This window comes from Malaclemys terrapin, chromosome 6, assembly GCF_027887155.1.
Source record: "Malaclemys terrapin pileata isolate rMalTer1 chromosome 6, rMalTer1.hap1, whole genome shotgun sequence".
Classification (NCBI taxonomy): domain Eukaryota; kingdom Metazoa; phylum Chordata; order Testudines; family Emydidae; genus Malaclemys; species Malaclemys terrapin.
The window spans coordinates 120,027,316-120,050,193 of NC_071510.1; the positions used below are offsets into that span (position 1 = coordinate 120,027,316).

Genomic DNA, 22,878 nt, shown 5'->3' on the forward strand with positions numbered 1-22,878 from the left:
CATGCTCTGTGGCTTGGGAATGTTGCACAGTGAATAAACCACTGACCTGATGCTAACGTCCACTGTGGTGGGCGTATTATTTCTTTCGTGTATAGCCTCTAATGGGAGGGAGGGTGGGGGAACATACTAGCTAGGTGGTCGCTAAGCACAAAACAGTTGCTCTTGGCAATGAGATCGTAAAGCGAGATCCAAAACACAGATGGGTTTGGAAGAAGGCTGTATGCATGGCTGCTGGCCTGCGAGTTTGTTAGAGAGGCATAAGGGGAGTTCCTACATCAACGGAGAGGGTTTTGTCCGGTCTGGCTGTGGTAAAGCCATGTACACCGGGGTTGTGATTGATTTATTTATTTTGGTTCACAAGACCTTGCTTCTCTCCAGTGTCTGGCCCTCGGACTGTATGTTTCTCTTACAAAAATCATCCAATTCCAAATTGGGACCAATGGCTGCTGTCAAACACTCCCAACCCAGCTAGCCCATCAGCACTAATAACTCACCCACTCTGCGGCTCCACAACCCAGCCTCTAATCAAAAGCCCGGGAAAACAAATAAACCTTGCCTGGAAATGAACAAACACTCATCCTGCCAGACCAAGGTGGGGATGCAAGTTCCAGAATCTAGGGCTCTCCACTGACTATGGCCTAACACCCTCATCCCCCCATTTAAAACTGGGGACAGTTAACTGGAGCATCCCAGCTTGATCCAGTGACCCAAGAGGACAGAAGCAGCCCTCTCTAAGGTACCCAGGACTCAGCGTTCTGAAGGTGCTTTAGATTAAAACCAGCACCTTGAATTGCAACGGACTGTGCAGAATGTGGGGTGCTGGTGTGATGTGTTCCATGGAAGATACCATGAGAAGCCAGTGGCACTGTGCACCAGCCGCAGTCCCCGCATGGTGGTGTTACCAACATTACTATTCATTTTATTTGTTGGGTCTGCACTGACTGTCTTGACCCATGGGTCTTGGATGTGGGTCTGCAGGGTGCCTGGGGGTCATCATGCTCCAACCGTCTACCTGGTGGCTTATTGTCACCAGCTACAAGTGGGGCGCCTTGAAGCCCAGCTCAGATAGAAGGCTCCACCCCTTGGCCCTGATGGAAAACCAGAGCTCCTGACTAGCCCACTCCCCTTATTAAAGCCAGAAGGAGGAACAGGAAGCTGTCTGTACATCTGGGCTCCACCCTATTTCTGGCTCCTCACCCAGCACTACCTGCTACTGTCTCCTAGCCCTGACCTCCGGGTTTCCGGACTTGGTCTGATTCCTTGTATCTCACTCTTGGTTCCTGACCTCAGCGCCTGGTTCTGAACGCCGGCTGCTGTAGGGTCCCCGTCCGTGCCCTCCACTAACCATTAGGCCCAGCCACTTATGTCCTGGCCCTGACACTGACCGTGCGCTTGTTGCTGTATGAGACATGGCTCTAATGACACCCCCTGCTGTTGAAGGGCCAGATGATACCTGTCCCCTAAGCAACTCTACAAGGGGAAGGGAGTCAGTGCACAGCAGAAGTCAGCTATCGGCTTCAGTGGAGTTACACAGAAGAATCAGGCCCTATCTGATAGGGCCACTGGACCATGCAAAGCCGTGGTCACTTGTTTTCATGAGTTAGGATGCAGTCACATACCTTTTAAGTGGCTTGCCACCATGTAGGCACAGCAAAACGTGACAGTACAAGCAGTACCTCACTACCAGCCATCCTAGTGCTCTTTACCCATCCTGCTTTGTTCTGAGTGCACTTACAAAGGTGGTGGTGCTGGTTCTAAGCCAATTAGCTTTCCCCTGGGGTGGAGGAGAGGAGAAGGTGCTACGTGCAGAGCAAGTATACACTAATAACCATTAGGGATGGGCTAAAGAGATGGACCATTCAGAGATGGGAGTTGGGGTTGAAAACCGAGGGGAGAGTCAAGGTCATTTGGGACCAAAATCTTGTAATGGCACTTGCTAGTTCAAGATGCTGACTGGGTCCAAAACAGAACTACAAAACAGTCACATTCCAGCTGTAGCTCTCACTTGGACCACAGTCATCAAAGCCCAATATGTGTGTATCAAGTAGTGACCTGATTATGGTGTATAAGTACCTTCACAGTGAGAAAACACGGGGTACTAAAGGGCTCTTTAATGTAGCAGACAAAGGCTTAACAAGCACCCACGGCTGGAAGTTTAAAGCTAGACAAATTCAAACTGGGAATAAGGCACCATTTCTTTTTTTAACATTGAGGGTGATTAAACATTGGAACAACTATCAAGGGAAGTGGTGGTTTCTCCATGTCTTGAGGTCTTCAAATCAAGACTGGATTCCTTTCTGGAAGATGTGCTTTATCCAAACACCAATTATGGGGCTCAATAAAGGAGTAACTGGGTGACATTACCGGGTGCCTGTGATATACAGGAAGTCCAATTAGATGATCTAATGGTTCCTTTTGGCCTTAAAGTCTATGTATCTATGTATATTAAAATGCACACCCATTTTGTCATAGGGTGACTCTCTCACTCACTTGCATTGAGAGAGTTAAGTTTGACAAAATTGAGTCATTACCCCTCAAACACACTTGAAAGAGTTTTTCTGCTAAGTGATGGCAAAAGTACTAAAATTGACTCTGTGGCCTTAGAACGTGGACTTTCAAAAGTGGATGTGGCAGAATTTTGCTAATTCAAGCTAATGGACTCCCTGCAAAATACTGAATTATGGGAACAATTGGGTGCCTTCAAGAGATACAGACAAAAGATGCATGACCAAACAGACTGTATTGTAATATCAAACAGAGCAGAACTTGGTCTTACGGAACACCTTTCATATTCAGTGTATTTCAAAGCACTTCACAAAGTAATGAGCTGACTACTGGCTGTGTGGCCAAATGGAGGATTCATTATGTGCTTAACAATAGCTCACACACAGCCCTATAGAGGAAAACCTGTCTCACTGAGAGAGGGAATATTGGCCAGGACACTGCGGTTATCCAGAACTCCTTTTTTGAAAAATACCATTAGATCCTTAGCATGCGTTTGGACAGCTACCAGAGATGATCAGAAGGGGCCACAATTTAATGCATGCCTTGACGGCGCTATCTACATGGATATCTGTATGCATGCCTATCACTGAACACAAGTGGATCACTGTGAACATCCTGGTGTGAGAGGGACTGAGCTGTGAATTTTACAAGGCTGTGCTGTCTATAAAAGGATGGGGATGAAGGTAAGGAGTTTTTGCTAGAGTGGATGTGGCCAAGAGATGGTTGTTGATGCGTGTAATATAAATACTTAAATAGGCAGATGAGATGCTGGGAGTGGATGATCTTTTTTGCCAGAAGCTGGTAGTGGACGACAGGGGATGGATCACTCAATGATTGCCTGGTCCGTTCATTCCCCCTGAAGCACTTGGCATTGGCCACTTTTGGAAGACAAGATCCTGGGCTAGATGGACCATTGGTCTGACCCTGTATGGCCATTCTTATGTTATTATGCTCTTCAGGTTAACCCTTTGTTCTCTGTGTCCCATTTTGCCAAATATTGCGGATGCCATGCTTTGGAGGCTGCTGGACGCTGGTTGTGTAATAATGCACAAACGCACGTCTCCCTTTTTTTTATTCTCATGCCAGTTTGCATGACAGCTTCATTGGCGTAACTCATGACTCTGTTCATCATCTGTTCTCATTTACGGTCAGCCTTGCAAACCAGATCCCTGTACTGGAGTTCAGTGGTGCAGCTCACTCCTCGAAGGGAGGGACGTTAGCTCTGTGCTCTGCAATCCCAAATGGAACCAGTTAAACAAGATCAGGCTCCTGTCATCAGCTTCTTAAATTGCCCTACACTACAGTATCAGGCGCCTCACAAACAGGACTTTTTTGTTTTAGTCTGGGAAGCATGGCGTTGACATGGGCTAGCTGTCAGTGAACAGCTATCCCCATAGCTGGAGCGGGGAGGTGTCCCAGCGAGGGGAAGAAAAGGTTAATTCAGTTCCCTGGAAGAGAGGAAAAGTACCTGGCACACCCTGAGGGGACTGTACAAATCTCAGTCCAGGAGGGTGGGGGCTGACTGAAGGGCCCATTAAGGAAGTAGCCCTTTGAAAGGGAAGAATTTGGGGCATGGGTAAAACCCTTGATCTCTGGGAGGGAACCTGCTAGATCCCTTCCTACAGTCCTTGTGCTGAACAGAGTGAAGGGTCAGACCCTTTACTTAGACTGTATTTGGAATCAAAGGCAAAGCTGTAATGTTCTCTGAAGTCCCAGGGTCACGTATAAGGAACTAATCCCTCCAGGGGGGTGGAATAAATCCATGCAAATAGGGGGGTTCTTTGCTGTGGTTATTTGTATTGTATTATGTGTATTGTGCCAAGAAACACTAACCAGGATGTGGGCCCATGGAGGGAGGCTCCATAGAGGCACCGAGGAGGATCCAGTGCTAGGAGAGAGGAAGTATTATTGTTCCCATTTTACAGGTGGAGAACTTAGATGCAGAGAGATAAGGTGACTTGCCCAAGGTCATACAGGGGGTCTGTGACAGAGCTGGGAATAGACCCTAAACCTCTTTGGTCCTAGTAGTCCCATGCCTTAGCCATAAGATCTATGTTCATCTGTGCAGCATCTTGTTTGAACCCTGGTATTGGCTGAAGCCTGAGGACCTCACAGCTTCATTTGGGGATCGTATGGTTGCTGTGATGGATTGGCGTTGTAGTCACAGTGTTACAAATCTCCAAGCAGGAGGAGAAGCAGGAACCAGACAAACTACTTCAAAGCCTGCATTTCCATCACCATTTTCATGCAGCCAGTGTTCACAGAGAGGCGGAGACGATGCAGTAATAAGAGTTTGCCTCGTAGCCAATGCTGTCTGCTGTACTGTCATCCTGGAGTAGGATTTTGATGATGTGCAGACTCTTTCCTTTCCTGTCTGCCTCCTGTTCAGTCAGGTCAGGTCTGCTTTCCAAGCGGAGGTGTCTTAAACTGCTGACGTGAGCGGCAACAGTAGCAAATGCAAACTGGCTGCCAGCCCCGAGCTCGTGTAGGTATTTATTGAATACCACTTGTAAATTAACTATTTCAGAAAAAAGGGAGGTAACCCTCTTAGCTTTGGCTGTGAGCCAGTTACCTCGAATTAAGAAAAAGAAACCCCTGCGGGATGGCACCGTAATGGATTGAAGCCAACTCCAAACAATTTATGGGGGTTGAAGGCTTGTCGTATGTTGTGCATTGAAATTCAAAGCCGTGGCATGTGCATTGACACAGGGCATCATGTTTCATGCATGTCCATTTCAGTTCAAAGCTCTGTCCCTCCTTACATCACCAGGGGCTGGGTTCTGCTAACTTTTGCTCTCGGGAATGACCCTTACTCATCTTAGCAGCTGCTTTGAGCATTCTGGGACTTCTCGTGCGAGGAAGGAATGCTCTGGTGTGCAAGGGTTCGCAGGATTGGGAGCCCTGTTTGGGAGACAATGATGTTGTAAAGGTTTAAAGAGAGATGATTTTAAAGTGTTGCAACACTCCCAATGACTGCGCTGGGAGAAGGTTCGGGGAAGGTAATTTAGGTCCTGGTGGTTGATGGAATTGCTCCCTCCCACTGCTAGTCTATGAGCGGAATCTCTGCATGTGCATCTCATGCCTCCATGGCACTGTTTCTATATCGCCCCCCCTACCTACTGTGGACTCTGCACTATGCGTCCAGGGTTTGCCCAGGGAAAGAATTGGGCCAGTTATCTGGCTTCATGGGGATTCTCTGGAAAGCCTAGCTGTGCTATCTTTTCTGTGATCTCCAGGGTAGCCAGTGCTGGAGGGCTCTCTGTTAGTATGGCTCTAATGGAGCTATGCCACTAAGGAGCGGTGTGGGGGGTGGTGGTATCTCTAAGGAGTGGTGATCCTACCTCCTGTGAGATGCTAAGTAAACTCAGCTCCCATTAACTGACTGGCCATTTGGGGTGGACAGCATTGGGTCTCCAATAGAGTTTCTGGACGTGGAATTGCAGAGAAGGTCTTGCAGCGAGCCTGGAGAACGTGTGCCACTCTCTGTCGTGACTGCTCTCAGCACAGGGCACAATGGGAAGGTGTAAATGGCTCCTTCTGGGAGCAGGGCAGTCACCAGTCAAACCAAACCAGAAAGGTTTTGAATGTAGGAAAACGCACATTAATACAGCGACCCAAAGCTAGTCTCAGGAATTGGTCAGGGAACAAGAAGGGAATAGAAATGTACGGAGAGGGGTCACACAGACGTGTGTCCTGCACAGAACTTGGCCCAAGACTGCAGCACCTTCGACAGGCCTGTGCTGTCTGCCTTGTCCCGGGGGTAAACCTCCTGTGGTGTGAATACACCCGTGGGTAACCTGCACTGTAATTATACACGTCCAAGACAAGGAGACCATCACCACGAAATCTTCACACTGCAGAAATAATAACAATGATATTCGTATCACTGTCCACACCTTCATATATTAGGCCTTCCCACAGCCCTGTGTTGTTATTCTTCAGGCTGTAAGAATAATTGAGGTCTGCAGTTTTGTTGTGGAACGCAACTTCTACCACACGTTGCAACTTTTAATAGTTGTCGCAAATTTAAGCAAGCGGCGTTTCAGGGTCACACCGCCACTGAAATTTGGCCCAGCCATCTCTTCGTCTAGCTTGCCTTCAGGGGCCATGTAGACACACAGCGTCTCTTCCGTGCTGCTGCCTTGCTTTGCAAGGCAGGCGGCATACCATAGAAGAAGGTGCTGGAGCTTAGGTGTGGGTGAGTACCCAGAGCTGGTGCTCCTTGTAGGGGTACCCAGGGTTTCCATTTCTCATCAGGAAGCGGGTAATGGCCCATGGACCTGTAAAGTACCAGAAAGATTGAAAAAGTTCTGCTCTCTACACAGTATTTTCTTACCGGTTTCCATTTTGTATATAAACGAATCATGCGTGTTTGTTTTGAAATTTTTATGGTACTTGAACAGACCTCACCAAACGGCAACTTTAACAAACTGTGGCCATAACTTTTAAACTTAAAAAAATCACAACTTTCTCTCAGCCTTAATTATTCCTGTTTTACAGCTGGGGAAGAGAAACACAGAGAGGCAAAGTGATTTGCTCATGGTTACATAGTGAGTCAGTGGCAGAGCGGGGATTAGAATCGGTACTGTACTGACACCTAGTTCCCTTCTTCCAACCATTGTCCAGCACTCCAGAGAGACCAAAACATAATGGGAAGCAATCAGCCAAAGTATTAATGATGCATATTGTAAGATTCTGTGTAAATGACCTTTTTCGGCAACATACTGAACAGGGACAGCAGGGGATAGGGTGCCAGGTCTTTGAACATGTACAGGAGAGGATAGAGTATCAGCTCTTTGGTCCACAGGGTCTCAGAAGGAATGGATTTATTGGGCCAGATCCTCAGATGGTATAAATCAGTGTCCCTTGACATCAGTGATGGTACACTGAGAATCTTGGTCCATTGTGTACCTGTTAGCACCTCCCGCTAATCCTTTGTAAGGAAATGCAGTACCTTGAGATTAGCCTTCTCATTGGGAGAATGCACTGTTCTTTCTTTACACTGCTCCTAGTGTTTTAGGGACCATCATTCCCTGTGCAAATTGTTTTCCTCGGGCCTTCAGCAATGTATTCCCTCATATACTAATTGGAATGCCTCATGTATTTAGTTTTTTAATACTAATTTCATTCTTCCTCCCCGACTCCCTCTCTGCAAAATCTGAAGCGCAGAAATATTTTTTTCGACTGGATCTGGTTAACATACATTTCCTGCGTGTGAAGGGTTTCTCAGGGTCTTGATAGCTGTTTCTGTTCTGCAACAGTTGTCATTGACACGTGCCTCTTTCCAGTGGACTGACTTCAATCCTGCTGTGTTTTCTAACATCCCATAAACACATGGCTTCCATGCAAGCCTTATGATTACATATGCACAACTGATTCTTAGGTGAGACTTTCCTGATTGCTGCCTAGATAAAGAACGTATCTCTGTCTCTCAGGAGACAGAGAGAGCAGGCTAAAGGGAGCGTAAGTGATAGTTTAGATTTGATAGATTTATCTTCACGAGTGACAAGACAGATAATTCATGAGTGGCGTAGTTACAGGTGAGTTATCCTTCTGGTGTCCCTTCAAGAGTGAAGGTTAATGCCGGTCCACTGCTGAGCCATCATTATTTTACCTATAGAATTTATACTTCTTCTCGTGCCTTTTCAACAACCCCTTTTGAGCTTTTTGGATAAGGTCTCTTCGTCTATTTTCTTGTGATGAACAACTGCCCGGTCATTCACCTGTGCTCTTGTTTTGTTTGCTTTAAAACTAGAAATGAAGAATTATCTATCAAACCCTTAAGGGTTTGTTTTACTGCCACCTGTCACTGTAGTATCTGAACACCTTCCATGGAAATTGGATTAGCAGAAGTGAAATCCCTAGTGGGGTTCATGGGGTCTCTAGCTCTTTTCCCTGTTCAGAGTATAAACTCATTGCTTGGGGCAGGGTTAGTTTGTTCCTTAAAGTCTGTGAAGGCTCATAAAGGCTCCTGGGCAGTGCTGGTGGTAGCCAGAATCCCTGTGACCTGGCTGGGGGGCAGGCGCTGGGGTGTTGCTGGTGCAGAGAAAATATCCTCAAATCGCAACAAGCAGAAGCATTGGGCAGGTGGAAAGCAAAACCAACCCCAGCCCAGGCTTCCAGAAAATCTACCCAACAACTATGACTAGACTGGAGGAGAGGAAGTGAATCTGAAAGCAAAATGACTAACAGTAAAAAAATAAAAATTAAAATCAATAAGTCTCACATTTTAAAATAAAAAGGCAACTAACACAAGGGACAATTATACAGTATCAGATAGCGATACAACCTGAATTCCAGCAGGATAGGCAATATGAAGCAAAAACCACTCAGGTGCTTCTAGATACAGATAAGAAAAGCAATTCCCATTTACCCGTAGAAATAAAAAAGAGGTCCTGATAAAACACTCCATGACTGGACTGGATTAGGATTCTTGCTGTGAAAATTCATTACCAGCATGCAAAAGAATGAATATCTCGCAGCAGAGCTAAACTGACTACAAAACAACATTCATCTGGGAAAGAGCCAATTCGTTCAGAATAAATAGATTTCTTTCAAAAGGAGAGGGGGGAGTGAATCTGTGGAAAACCTGTATCTCTGCCCTGACATTTATTATGCAAACAAGTGTACACCTCTCCAAAACCGGAAAGATTAGTACATTTCCAAATACCGAATGTAGCTGCTCAAACTAACTTCGGGCCAGATTCTGATATGACTCATTGTGCTTTATTCCACAAGTACTTAATTGACTTTGGTGGTACTTCTTGTGGAGTGAGGTACTACTCAACATGAACATGTGTATTGGAAGCTTTAAAACAAATCCAGGCCAGCAGAGGGCTAGAATTTTCGTGTATATATAAAAGTTTATATTTGGTAATCTTTTGGGGGCCCATAACCTAGCACTTTAACTTTGGGCCAGATTTTAAAAGGTATTTAGGTGCCTAAAGATGCAGACAGGCACCTAGGCTCTTTTGAAAATACCACTAGGTGCCTAACTACCTTAAAAAATCTGGCCCTTAGTCCTTACTAAGGCAAAATTGCCATTGTGGTGAATGTGGAATTTTGCTTCCATAAGGGCTTTCCAGCCCACAGTGGCAGGATGTGACCCTTAAACTGAATTTAGTGCTCAGCACTGGGGGCTAAGGAACTGATCCTGTACTCTTGATGCTCTTAGGCGGACACCTGTGTCTTCATGGAGCCCCATTGAAGACAACGGGGATCTGCCCACTGCAACAAATTGCAGGACTGGGGCTCCAGGCACAATAATGAGAGGCTGACAAAGTGTATGGGGGTGGGAAAGGGATATGTATGTAAATAAAAATAACTTCTTTTACTTTGTCTTTGTATTTATCCATTTGCATGAACAAAAATTCTGGCTCCACTGAAGCCAATGGTGAAACTCCCGTTGACTTCAATGGACCCAGGGCCGCCCCAAGCAAAAAAAAAAAAACCTGCGGCGCGGCCGGAGCGTGGGTGCAGGGGGACTGGGTGGGGGGGGGAGAGAGCGGGCGGGAGAGAGAGAGGGGGGCGGCCAGGGCTATAGCAGGGGCACTGCCACGCGGCCCCTCCCGCTGTGCCGCCTCCTGCCGCCTGCCGCGAGGGCTCCGCTCCGGTCGGCGGGGAGGGAAGGAAGAGGACTGCCCTGCAGGGCGCTCTGGTTCTCCGCGCCGCCGCCCCCTACAGGGCGGCCGGAGCGAAACAAGAACAACAACAATAAAAAAGCGGCCATGCCACCCTAGGGTTGGGCAGAATGCCGCCTCGAACAGTCTGCCGCCCCAAGCACCAGCTTGCTCAGCTGGTGCCTGGAGCCGGCCCTGAATGGACCAAGTTTGCACTGAAGATTTTGAGCACACAGCTTGGAGCAAATAAGCTTTCCCAACCCCTGTGACCCAAACAAAATAAAAAAATCAGCCTTGTGCATGCAATAAAGTCATTTGCATGGCCGAATGGGACCATTTGCATGTGCAAAAGGAGGTTCTGAGATACATAAAAACTTATTTGCCCCCAGAATATGGGGTGGGCACATATTGGGCATCTTCTTTACCTTTAAGAGCTAAACAGAGAGATATCTGCACTAGTCTCTGGCCACAACTTGGCTGTTGTTTTTATTATTTATTAATCTTGTTTATTATGGTAGTGCCTAAGGCCCAGCCAAGAATGGCACCCTGTTGTGCTAGGCGCTGTACAGACACACAGTAGTAGACGGTCTCTGCCCCAAAGAGCTTTTCTAGCTTTGCCCTTTCAGCCTCTGTGACAGCGTTGCACAAATATCTCCAGCTCATTAAGTGAGAGAATAGGATTGAATGATGAGTGGCAGGGGACTGTGGGTGTCTGAGGCTGGTTACAGGCCGTGGGAAGGGAACAGCTTTGCATGTTCTCTTTGGCTATTACAGGAGCCTCTCTGATTTGTTTGGGGGCAGTCTGTGTTTGTTTTTCATCTGCTGTGTTTATGCAGTGCATGGAGCCTACAGTGCTCCCCCTGGCATGGCTGCCCTCTTGTACTTCTCCAGCCCAGCTCTGCTAATGGGATCTGACCTAATGGCTTTGCATGTTTAAATGAATTAAACACAGCTGCTAGGAAAATACAGTAACCTGACAGCACCATGGCTCCATAGTCAACATTATAATTACAGCACCACTTGCTTGAGAGTTCCACACTCTCCGGTTTGTTTTGAAAATAATTCAAAACCTGCCCTTTGATCAATTGCTTTATCCCCTTTTCCTCCCTTCTCCTCTTCCTCATTCAGTGTTTAACCCTTATCCCTCTCTCACTCCTCTGCCACCTTGTTTAAGTGTCTGTCTCCCCACTGCTCCTTAATCAGGCACATAGGTGAGTGGGTTGGTTAGCTATCCTGATTGGTCACAAAGAGTGAAACGTGGCAAGTCCCCTCTCACAATCTGGGGCTGAACTGGTACCCTGGATCTCCCCTGTTAGTGCGGAGTGTTGCCCTCTAGTTTATATAATATAATAATAACAATACCTATCTCTTCTACGACAGTTTTCGTCAGTAGATCTCAAAGCCCATCACAGTCTTTCATGTATTTATCCTCACAACACCCCTGTGAAGTAGGGAAGTGCTATTATCAGCATATCCTTCCTCTTTATTGTACATATGGTAGTTTGAAGCTGACAGCAACCCCCGTTGAGAATTGAAGGATTAAATATACTGTCCCCAAAGCCAAATCCTATACAGTGTGGCATCTATCATGTAGACATTTCAGAAACTATACATTACTTTCAGACTGCTAGAGAGAGGTATCTCCAAACATGCTGCTTCTCCTATCCTTTCAGCCCAAATACCTTTGCTCTGGTGACATTTCAACAGGAAGCATTGACATAGGAAGTAATGCTAGCAGCCTTATTGATTTTTTTTCCCTTGGTCAGTCACTGTGTTGCATCCCTATTTGTAAGGACAGACAATGTCCACTAGAGATCAGAGGTGTCACATTTCCACAACAACCAAGCAAAAAAGCCCCAGGTCAAGCCACACACATCTGGTTTCATTATAAATTTGCACCAGGTTCACTGAAAGCTCCACTCAAGTTTGAAATGTTGGAGCAGACCTAGGCCCAGTGAGATGAATGGTGGTTGCATATCAGAACCCAGAGAGGAGCTCAAGCTGCAGAATTTCAAACAACGCCACACCTGGGTCTGGGCTGGGGGGAGGGAGAGTTGGTGTTTGGAGCCAGGATTTTTGTTCAGCCCCACACGCCATGTGCGGTTTCAGTCCAAAGATCCTGAGTGCATGCTCGTCTTCACCAGTTATATCCCACTTCAGCTCCACTGAGTTGATGTCCCAGAACGGTGTGCAAGGCCTGCTGGATAGGTATTCTGGAATTCTGACTTCATGGACTTTACTCTCCTTCAGGGAATGATGGTTAATGAATAGTGCGGATGTACTCGTCCAATTCTGAGGATGCTTCTCTTATCCACAGGGCCGCCCAGAGGATTCAGGGGGCCTGGGGCAAAGCAATTGCGGGGGCCCCTTCCATAAAAAAAAGTTGCAATACTATATTCTCGCGGGGGCCCCTGCGAGGCCTGGGGCAAATTGCCCCACTTCCCCCCCCCCCGCCCCCTGGGCAGCCCTGCTTATCCAGGTGATTGTCATTCCACTAGTGTGGGTGGAGATGCAGCGGGCAGATCTCTGGTTGTAATGATCAGATCTCAGGTCCCATATGTTGTCTGCAGCACTTTGGTCCTATATCTGTTTTGAGTTGCTAGACAAATGCCTATGCATTCAGTCTGCACCAATGAACTGAGTGAGTGTGATTGGAGCTGTAAACTTTATGAGATCCTGCAGTTTATGGTGAATTTTAAATTGGCTTGCCAATCAGGGTACTTTTTTAAAGGAGAGTCATTTTGATGTGTTGCAGAATGCGATGTAGTAATTTCCACTATTATGTAGATGCTATCAACATTAAGGAACAAAGCAGGTGCTTCTTGGTGGACTGGTTTTAATGCATTCAATTTATATAGTTCATACATATTTATCTAGTGTGGAAAACCTGTAACTTTTTTCCCCACTGGCTGTCCCCTTCCTTAAATTATGATTGTTCGTTTATTTCTGTTGTGGGAGTGCTGTGCTGTCCTGTTCAGGTTTAGGGCTCCATTGTTCTAAGTCAGTGTTTCTCAAACTGGGGTCGCCGCTTGTGTAGGGAAAGCCCCTGGCAAGCCGGGCCGGTTTGTTTACCTGCCCCGCCCGCAGGCCCGGCCGATCGTGGCTCCCACTGGCCGCAGTTCGCTGCTGCAGGCCAATGGGAGCTGCTGGAAGCGGCGGCCAGTACGTCCCTCAGCCCGCGCCGCTTCCAGCAGCTCCCATTGGCCTGCAGCGGCGAACCGCGGCCAGTGGGAGCCACGATCGGCCGGGCCTGCGGGCGGGGCAGGTAAACAAACTGGCCCGGCCCGCCAGGGGCTTTCCCTACACAAGCGGCGACCCCAGTTTCAGAAACAATGTTCTAAGTGCTGTGCAAAAACACAGGAAAACATGATCTCCTACAGCCCAGGGCTCCAGTCCTGCAATCGATAGACTGCTACGCCTGTATGGAGCCCCTATCACATCAGTGGGGTTCTGCCTAGATGCAGCAATTGCAGGATCAAAGCCTAAGAAATTAATCACTAATAAATCCCCATAAATGCCTGGGGGGAAATGCAGAGATATGTTATAATGATACATAATAATACCTAAGGTGATTAAAAATCAATGACCAAGTAACAGTGCATATTAAAAATGTAATGTTCAGAACTGTTTTTGAGGGTTGGATTTTGAGACATTTATTTAGTGTTCAGCGCCCATCCTGTGCCTTAAACTGTGTCACTGGACTGTCTGGAGGGTGACTTCCTGTTTTGGCGCTAATTATTATTCATTGCTGCTAATCCTTCGCTGTTGTTACCTATAATGATCGGATTCTCAATTTCTGGTGTAGGGAGTAAGTGTTGGCAGAGGGCTGGTACATATGACGTAATTGGTCTTTTTCAATCAGTGTGCAGCAGCAGTGAAAAAAAGTTATAATAATATATGGAGCTATACCTATCTCATAGAGCTGGAAGGGACCCCGAAAGGTCATTGAGTCCAGCCCCCAGTCTTCACTAGCAGGACCAAGTACTGATTTTGCCCCAGATCCCTAAGTGGCCCCCTGAAGGATTGAACTCACAACCCTGGGTTTAGCAGGCCAATGCTCAAACCACTGAGCTATCCCTCCCCCAGATTGTTAGGAACCTTTCGGAAAAGGATAGATAATAAGACAGCAAATATCATAATGCCACTATATGAATCCATGGTCCGCCCACACCTTGAATACTGCGCACAGTTCTGGTCACCCCATCTCAAAGAAGATATATTAGAAATGGAACAAGTACAGAGAAGGGCAACAGAAATGATTTGGGGTATAGAACAGCTTCTATATGAGGAGAGATTAAAAAACCTGGGACTATTCAGCTTGGAAAAGAGACAACTAAGGGGGATATGATGTAGGTCTATAAAATCATGAGTGGAGAAAGTGAATAGGGAAGTGTTATTTACCCCTTCACATAACACAAGAACCAGGCATCACCCAATGAAATGAATAGGCAGCAGGTTATAAACAAACAAAAGGAAGTAGTTCTTTACACAACGCACAGCCAGCCTGTGGAACTCTTTCCCAGGGGATGTCGTGAAGGTCAAAAGTACAACTGGGTTCAAAAAAGAGTAAGATAAGTTCGTGGAGGATAGGTCCATCAATGGCTATTAGCCATAAGATGGTCAGGGATGCAACCCCATGCTCTGGGTGTCCCTGAGCCTCTGACTGCCAGATGTTGGGACTGGATGACAGAGGATGGATCACTTGATAATTGTACCAGTTCTTTTCATTCCCTCTGAAGCATCCGGCACTGGCCACTGTTGGAAGACAGGATACTGGGCTAGATGGACCATTGGTCTGACCCAGTAGGGCCATTATGTTTTTAGGATGCTCATCACTGTAGTAGTTGAATGACTATTCTGAGCATGAAATCTTGACCCTAAAAAGGTCAATTGGGCTTTTCCTATTGTCTTCACTTGGGCCAGGATTTCACCCCATGTGGCTAATTTCTCCCTGTAACAGTCTTGCTGTGTTTGCCTTTAACACCCTACCTTGTTAGCAGGTGTGAAACCTGCCGGGAAAGGGTTAAGTGGGTTCTGCTGGCTTACTGGTGATGGTGATTCCTTCTGCCACCTGGCTATAAGGGAGATGGCAGTGACTACAGAGAGCAAGGATCTAGGACATGGGCAGAGCAGGGCTGAGGAAGGGACCCCAGGAACAAACTGTGCCTGAGGGGAAAGTTTGAGCTGAATTCTGTTACCTTGGAGATTTCTTGGCTAATGAAGCCAAACCCCAAGAAAGTGCCTTTGTGTTTGTTGGTTTTAAGACAGCAATTCCCATTACTGGTGATGTTAGTGAAGATGAAAAAAAAAAACTGATTTTAAAAGTGTTGAGCAATTAAAACGAATAGATGATTGTAACGTTAATGAGCAGAATAGAGACACTGCTTAGCCAGCCTGTACCAGCATCTGCTTTCCAGTGCAACGAAGGGTGTTAATACACAGCTGTTCAGTAACGCTGTCTAACCAGGAGAGGTTTATTTAAAAGACAGGAAGTGCTCTCTGTCAGGGAGTGATTTGTGAGGTTTGTTTGGGTGGAAGTAAGTCCCCGGCCTCTCATTGTCAGAGCTGCTTTGTTATGATATTAGCCAACGCACACACAATGCAATAATGCTCCGTGTGTTTGTGTATGCGTGCTGTTCCCCTTTGCTACATCAAATCAGAATTGCTCGTTTGCGTGTCATGGGCCTTTTCCTGCAAATAGCTGAAGGAGATCCTTCTTGAATTCAAGTAGGCGCCTTTGTCTCTGGAGCAGGGGAATCTGAGTTTTAGATTGTGGCACCAGGAGACTGCAGATTGGCCAGGTACTGCAGCACAGCACGAGACATGCCACCCTACACAGCCGTAGACTTTTCAGTGTATTAAAACAGAGTCTCTCTTCTACTTCCCAGTTCTTACATTAACGAGTTAAAGTTCTGTGTCTTATCACACTCATCAGCCAGATAGTCAGGTAACACAGCCAAGTTGCAAAGAGTCCTGGAAACTGCCCCATACTTTACCTTGTGGCTCAGAGAGAACCCCATTGTCTTTGCAGTCTTCGTGCAGTAGCAGCGCCTTCCAGCTATTCATGTCAGACCAGGTGTCATGCATCCACAGGTCCAGTGCTCTTGAACAGTCCCTGGGAAAAGCCCTTCAGTGTGCCAGTCCCTTAGGGGTCACTCTTTCACTAGGGTAAGCCACCTGGCTTCACCACCTCCTGGGACCAAACCCCAGAGCCTTCAGCACCCCTGCTTCATGCTGTGAGCTCCCGTCAGTGAGACCACCTGAGTTGGATGCCTGAGAGAGACTTATACACCCAAAGGGAGCAATGCGCCCCCACCTCCCTTAAACTGCAGTGACTCTCAGCCTGTGCTGTAAAAGCAGCAGGGTTTATTAGATGTCTGGAACACAGCCTAGAAAGTCCTTGGTTATCATAGAGAACAGAAAGTTACAGCACAGTCCATCTCAGTCAGCCCAGAGCCTGGTTCCTCTTTTCCCAGACCAGAAGAGTCTTCTCCCTTCCAGCAGCCCACACTAACTGCAACCCCTCCCACCCGAGCCCCCCCTCAGTCCTTTGTTCTTGTCAGCTGGCAAACACTGTCACCTGGCCCTCCTCCTCGGCCCTTTGTTCTCCAGCTGGTCAAACATGGCCCCTTCGTAAGGAGGGTGGGTCATCCATGGTTGTTAGATGCTAGAGGCCAAATGTCCGGGCACTTGGAGTGGCCAATGTCTTCTTGGACTCCCCGTGGGCATGGGGCCAAGGCCCCAGATAGCTAGGTGTCAGTCACACCTGTATCTCTGGGTCTCTGCCAAGAGTAAACAACCTTTTCCCACCACCCAGTTAGCCATGCAGCACATAGGAGAAACTGAGGCACGCAGTATTCATCTAAAATATTACAGATGATTCCCATTCCGTCACACCTGGCAGCAGAGTGCAGAGTTCAGTGTGCTAACGAGAGGCAAAGACTTCCCTTATAGTAATTCTATGGTAGGAAGAATAGATTCATGGGAGATCTGATGTGGCACGTTAATGATGCATTCAGAGTCAAAGAGATGAATTAGAAACCTGACACCATATCCAGTAGGGTATGTTTGGTTCATCCAACCTAAGTAGCTAAAAGAGACATTGTGGCTACAAGAAAAGCCATGACAGAGCCTTATCATCTCATTCAGACTCCGAGAACATTTTACTGGGCTGGCTCAAAGCAAATGGCATCGGTCACAAACCATCCCATTTTGGAAGAGCTGCAGGAAGATGTGCCTCTTTTGTCCAACAGGCTGAGCTCTAGTTTGGTATTTATACGAAGTGGTTGATTTGTTTACCGTCTTCAGATCTACTCTTGAACCGTAGGTAGCTTGTCACACCGTAATGCACCACAGCCCCTTGTATATCCCAATACTCTCCTAGGAGATTCCTTCTGGTCTACAAACGATGAACCTAGACCTTATGTAGCGAGCCATTTTGTCTGTGAGGATTGTACCTGGGACCTTCATCAGCAAAAATTGAGGCCTCTGTCTCTTGAGCTAAAGGAGAATTTCTTTAAGCATGAGTATCAGGGTGTTGTAGTTGCTGTTGTCAGCCACTAGAGGAAAACCTGGCGTGAAATCCTGACCTTGTTGAAACCAATGGGAATTTTTGACATTGTTTTCACTAGATTTCACCCAATGATCTCATGCATCAAACCAATCCATTGCAGGTACCCAATGACTTCAATGGGAGTTTTGCCGGAGTACGGCCTGCAGTAATAAGCCCTGCGGTTCTGTTGACAATGGATCATATTCAACTCTTTGCCCCTTTGTTGTTGACTTTCTGCTGTTTAGCACCAAATGAGCCATTAGTCCTGAGCAGAGTGCTTACTCATCAGCTAATGATCTGAATTGGGGATGGGGCTAGGACAGGAGGTCAGGCTTAAGTGCACAAGGTCAGAACAGCTCCAGATTCTCAAAAGCAAACAGCATCATTAGTGGCAGAGAAGGCTCGCTCTTGCTGTCCGATTATACCCCGGGCTTTACAGTCTTTACTGTTAGATCACTGAACGGAGTGCAGCCAGGGGGATGTTGCACAAACCACTGTGCGGTATCAAAGTTACCTGTGGCTCCAGGCATTGCTTACTACATAAATAAATATGCAGTTATTATTTAAGACAAGGGAAAATACGGAGCATTGAAGAGATTACTGGGGTTCTGTTCCCTTTTCGCTACTTGAACTTGTGTAAACTATAATTATCTCACCCATTTAATAAAATAGTTAAAATGCTTGACGCCCCTTATTATTCTATTCTGGGACATTAACCTACTTGTAGATCCCAAGAGAAAATGGAATTTGCACCATCCCATAAGACAGTGTCCCATAGAGGCTGGTTCAGGATTTCAGTAGAAGAGGAAGGAGGACCATTTGAATCATTGAAATCAACCAGGAAATGTACATAAGCCGTCTCAGTAGTTTATTGTCTCAACGCCTTAGTCTGAGTTTCCAGCTCTAAATGACTAATTATAACCATCATCTTTTATATTTTTGTTGACATCTTCTCATTTAAAATGTAGCAAATGTAAAAAATCAAATTTGATCTGCCCCTGTCAAATGTAAACCATTAGATTAAGCACAATCCATGACTATTTGCTCTAGTATTTGAGTGACTCCACCTTGGTTGCACTCTGCTAGATCCCAGAGAAACTGTAATTGATTGTTGAAGATCCAGTGATATAAAAAAAGTACCCTCCGTTTTAAATCCAAATGTTAGGCCATGTTTGGGCTCAGGTCTTAAACCTAATCCGGATCCTTAATCCACTTCTAGTTTCCAATCGGTTTTGCTATCACTGCTGCCACAGTGCGGCTATGTTTGGGTTTCACAAAACCGTGTAGGAAGTAGTACACGCAAAAGATTTACCGTGAAAAAAATGTATGTGGTTTGTTTTAGTGAAGATGCTTGTCTTCTTACCAGGCCAGATTTTGAAAAGGATCAGAACTGTGAGGAAAAAAAGGTGCTTACAAAAGTGCACCTGTGCTTGTGCGTGCAAATCAGGTAAATGCACATGCAATATACCAGGTGGGAAGCACCCTAGGGCCCTGATTCAGGAAAACACTTAAGCATATCAAAGCAATGGGATTTCAGCACATAACTTCAAGTGAAGATAATAAAATGACCTACACTCTGGCTGGGTCTACACTACCCACCTGAATCGGCGGGTAGAAATCGACCCGACGGGACGCGACAATCGATCCCCGAATCGGCGCTCTTACTCCACCAGCGGAGGTGGGAGTAAGCGCCGTCGACGGGAAGCCGCAGAGGTTGATTTTGCCACCGTCCCTACAGCGGGGTAAGTCGGCTGCGATACGTCGAATTCAGCTACGCTATTCACGTAGCTGAATTTGCGTATCTTAAATCGACTCCCCGCTGTAGTGTAGATGTAGCCTCTGTTCCAGTTACTGTGTTGTAGTTTGCTCATTCCAGTGCTACATTTCTATGATTTCCACTTCAGCACAGCTACTGTCCACTTCGCATCCCTTGAATTAAAAGCAGCAAAGAGTCCTGTGGCACCTTATAGACTAACAGACGTATTGGAACATGAGCTTTCATGGGTGAATACCCACTTCGTCGAAAGCTCATGCTCCAATACATCTGTTAGTCTATAAGGTGCCACAGGACTCTTTGCTGCTTTTACAGATCCAGACTAACCCACGGCTACCCCTCTGATCCTTGAATTAAAGTGTTCCACATTTTAGCCTCTCTATATTCCAATAGTTAATCTAGCAGTTTGGTTACCTGTCTAATCTGATCCAATCACCCCGTCCCAGTGGCATGTAGGTGTTGTGTTCCCTGTTTTGAAATAGAGAGTCCATATCTTGATGATGTAGGAGTGCAATGTGTGCAAGTTATTGTTGAGCTGTTAGCTGCTATTGAACCATTTTTCGCCTTTCTCTTATCTTCATCACGGCATTATTAAAACAAAGACAATCACCAACGTAAACTACCTGGCTTATCCCAACACCATGGTAATTATATTCACTGATGAAATACTACTACATTTAAATAATGTCAAGCAACATTGAGTTTAGCAAAAGCCAGCGTATTCAAAGCTAAGTGGGACTTAAGGTGTGGATGGGCCTTTTGCTAATGTAACCCACTGGTGAGTGTGTGTTACAGGTCCACCTGTGTGCCTGAGCTGTAGAGGATATGAGTCTGTTACAGCCCCAGATAGGGTGCGTTAGCTGAAATTGTCGTACATAACTCCTCACTTAAAGTCGTCCCGGTTAACGTTGTTTCATTGTTACGTTGCTGATCAGTTAGGGAACATGCTTGTTTAAAGTTGTGCAATGCTCCCTTCTAACGTCTGCTTGCAGAAAGAGCAGTCCGATGGAGCTAGCTGGTGGGGGCTTGGAACTAGGGTGGACTGGCAGCCCCCCTCAGCTCCCCGCTCCCCTAAGTTCCCTGTGCAGCAGCTGCCTGCAGTTCAGCTGTGTCCCTCCCCCCACTGCCATGTGCTGCTCCTGCCCTCTGCCTTGGAGCTGCTCCCCGAGACTCCTGCTTGCTGTGCGGCGGGGGGGGGGGAGGAGGAAGAGGGGGGCTAATGTCAGGGTGCACCCCGCTTACCCCATCTTCCATAGAGCAGGGGGGACACAGGACAGGGCTTTGCTGGCAGCAGCTGTGGTCTCAGCAAGCTGATCTAATTAACAAGGCAGTGTACTTAAAAGGGAAATGCGCATATCTCTCTCCCCTCCCTCCATTCCTGCTGCCTTGTAGAGTGTCAGAGTTAACCCTTGAGGGCTCAGCCAATTGCTCAGTAAGGCATTCCCTGGGAAATATCCCACCCTCTGACTCCTCCACCTCAACCAAGCTTCACAATCATTATCACTGTGTACCAGTATTAAATTGTATATATATACACACACACACACACAGTATATATATTATATAGTCTTTTGTAAAAAAATTCCCTGGAACCTAACCCTCTCATTTACATTAATTCTTATGGGGAAATTGGATTCGCTTAACATCGTTTCGCTTAAAGTTGCATTTTTCAGGAATAGAACTACAACGTTAAGTGAGTAGTATCAGAGGGGTAGCCGTGTTAGTCTGGATCTGTAAAAGCAGCAAAGAGTCCTGTGGCACCCTATAGACTAACAGACGTATTGCAGCATGAGCTTTCGTGGGTGAATACCCACTTCTTCGGATGCATGTAGTGGAAATTTCCAGAGGCAGGTATAAATATGCAAGCAAGAGTAAGTCAGGCTAGAGATAACAAGGTTAGTTCAATCAGGGAGGATGAGGCCCTCTTCTAGCAGTTGACGTGTGAACACCAAGGGAGAAGAAACTGCTTTTGTAGTTGGCTAGCCATTCACAGTCTTTGTTTAATCCTAAACTGATGGTATCAAATTTGTAGATGAACTGGAGTTCAGCAGTTTCTCTTTGGAGTCTGGTCCTGAAGTTTTTTTGCTGTAAGATGGCTACCTTTAAATCTGCTATTGTGTGGCCAGGGAGGTTGAAGTGTTCTCCTACAGGTTTTTGTATATTGCCATTCCTGATATCTGAGTGAGGAGTTACTGTAGCTCTTGCATTTAGTTCTGGAGGTCCCCAGTGTATCAGCCAAAATGGCAGCCATTGCTCTAGCCCTCTTCAGACAGGTGGATTTCACCCTGATAACATGTTGGATATGCCCACTTTAATTCAAGTCTTTGCCTTTTCTCATTTCACAACAGGATGGAGCATCCCACTTTGAAGATTTCCTGGCATTTGCTGCTGTTGGTTTTAGTTTTATTTATATTGTAGTAGTGCCCAGAGACTCCAATCAGCCCATTGTACTAGGTACTGTATACACAGTCAGAAGACGTGGTCCTGATCTCCCACAGTTTAGAGTCCAAGAAGGACCTTTTACGTGCATCACAATCTTAACATTTAAGTGAATGTAGTTCCTGGTATGTGACTGTATTTGTTACACAGTGTTGCACTTGTTTTGACATTATCTTTTGCCAGACGGTTAGGATTCAGGCTGATGTTGAAGGAGATGCCAGACCAGTTTAGGTAGCACCTCGGAGTCTATTGTGTGATGCTGCTAGGTAATTTCATGCTACAGGCTTAGTTGTCGAGCACAAAGGGGGATAAGATGCTGATCTGAACACTGTAAGCATGATTCATCAGGCAATGGGTATAAAATGGTATTATACCTTAACAGTCAAGAAGTGATTTCATGAGGTTGGGGTGACTGTTGTGAGGGTCTCAGGGCCCGATTCTGGTTGTCAGGGCCAGTATGCTGGTGTAAATCTGGAGTAACTCCACTGTGGCCAATAGAGCTAAACCAGTTTACATCACCCTTAGCCTTCACCCTTAGCCAGATTCCCAGGCTACTTGCAGAGTGAAGTGCTACTCAAGGGGACCAAGGGAAGGCAGAATGTGGCCATCAGGGTGAGAGCTTCTCAACAGGTTGATAAATCAGGTCTGATTCCCCCCCCCTTTTTTTAAATTTTCCAGGAGATGGTCAAGGCTGCAAAGGGAACGTCTGCCTGAGATTTGAAACCGAGACAAGGGTAATTGTGAGTATAAATTCCTGCTACTTCGAGGTTGTTTCTCTGCTAGAAGACGGAGGGGCTTTAGGAAACAGGGCAAGTGGGTTTCCCAGAGAGACGTTACTGTCCTGACTTTTTAGCCACCTGAGGGATACATTCTTGGGGCCTGACCTTGCATGATGCTAAGCATCTTCTATGAGATGCTGAGCACCTCAGCCACTATGGACCTCAATGGGTGTCGAGGGTATGCAGTGACAGCCAGTCTGGGACACTGCT

At 46.5% G+C, this 22,878-nt stretch overlaps 1 protein-coding gene across 2 annotated transcripts in view; it reads left to right on the plus strand.

The window, feature by feature from the left end:
* The window catches only part of ZBTB7C (zinc finger and BTB domain containing 7C), a 299,969-nt gene that overhangs the window by 129,760 nt on the left and 147,331 nt on the right, over positions 1 to 22,878 (plus strand). For both annotated transcript variants that reach the window (XM_054032726.1, XM_054032725.1), the window contains one exon: positions 22,568 to 22,629. The gene's annotated coding sequence lies outside the window, so the exon portion shown is untranslated. The remainder of the gene's footprint in view (positions 1 to 22,567; positions 22,630 to 22,878) is intronic.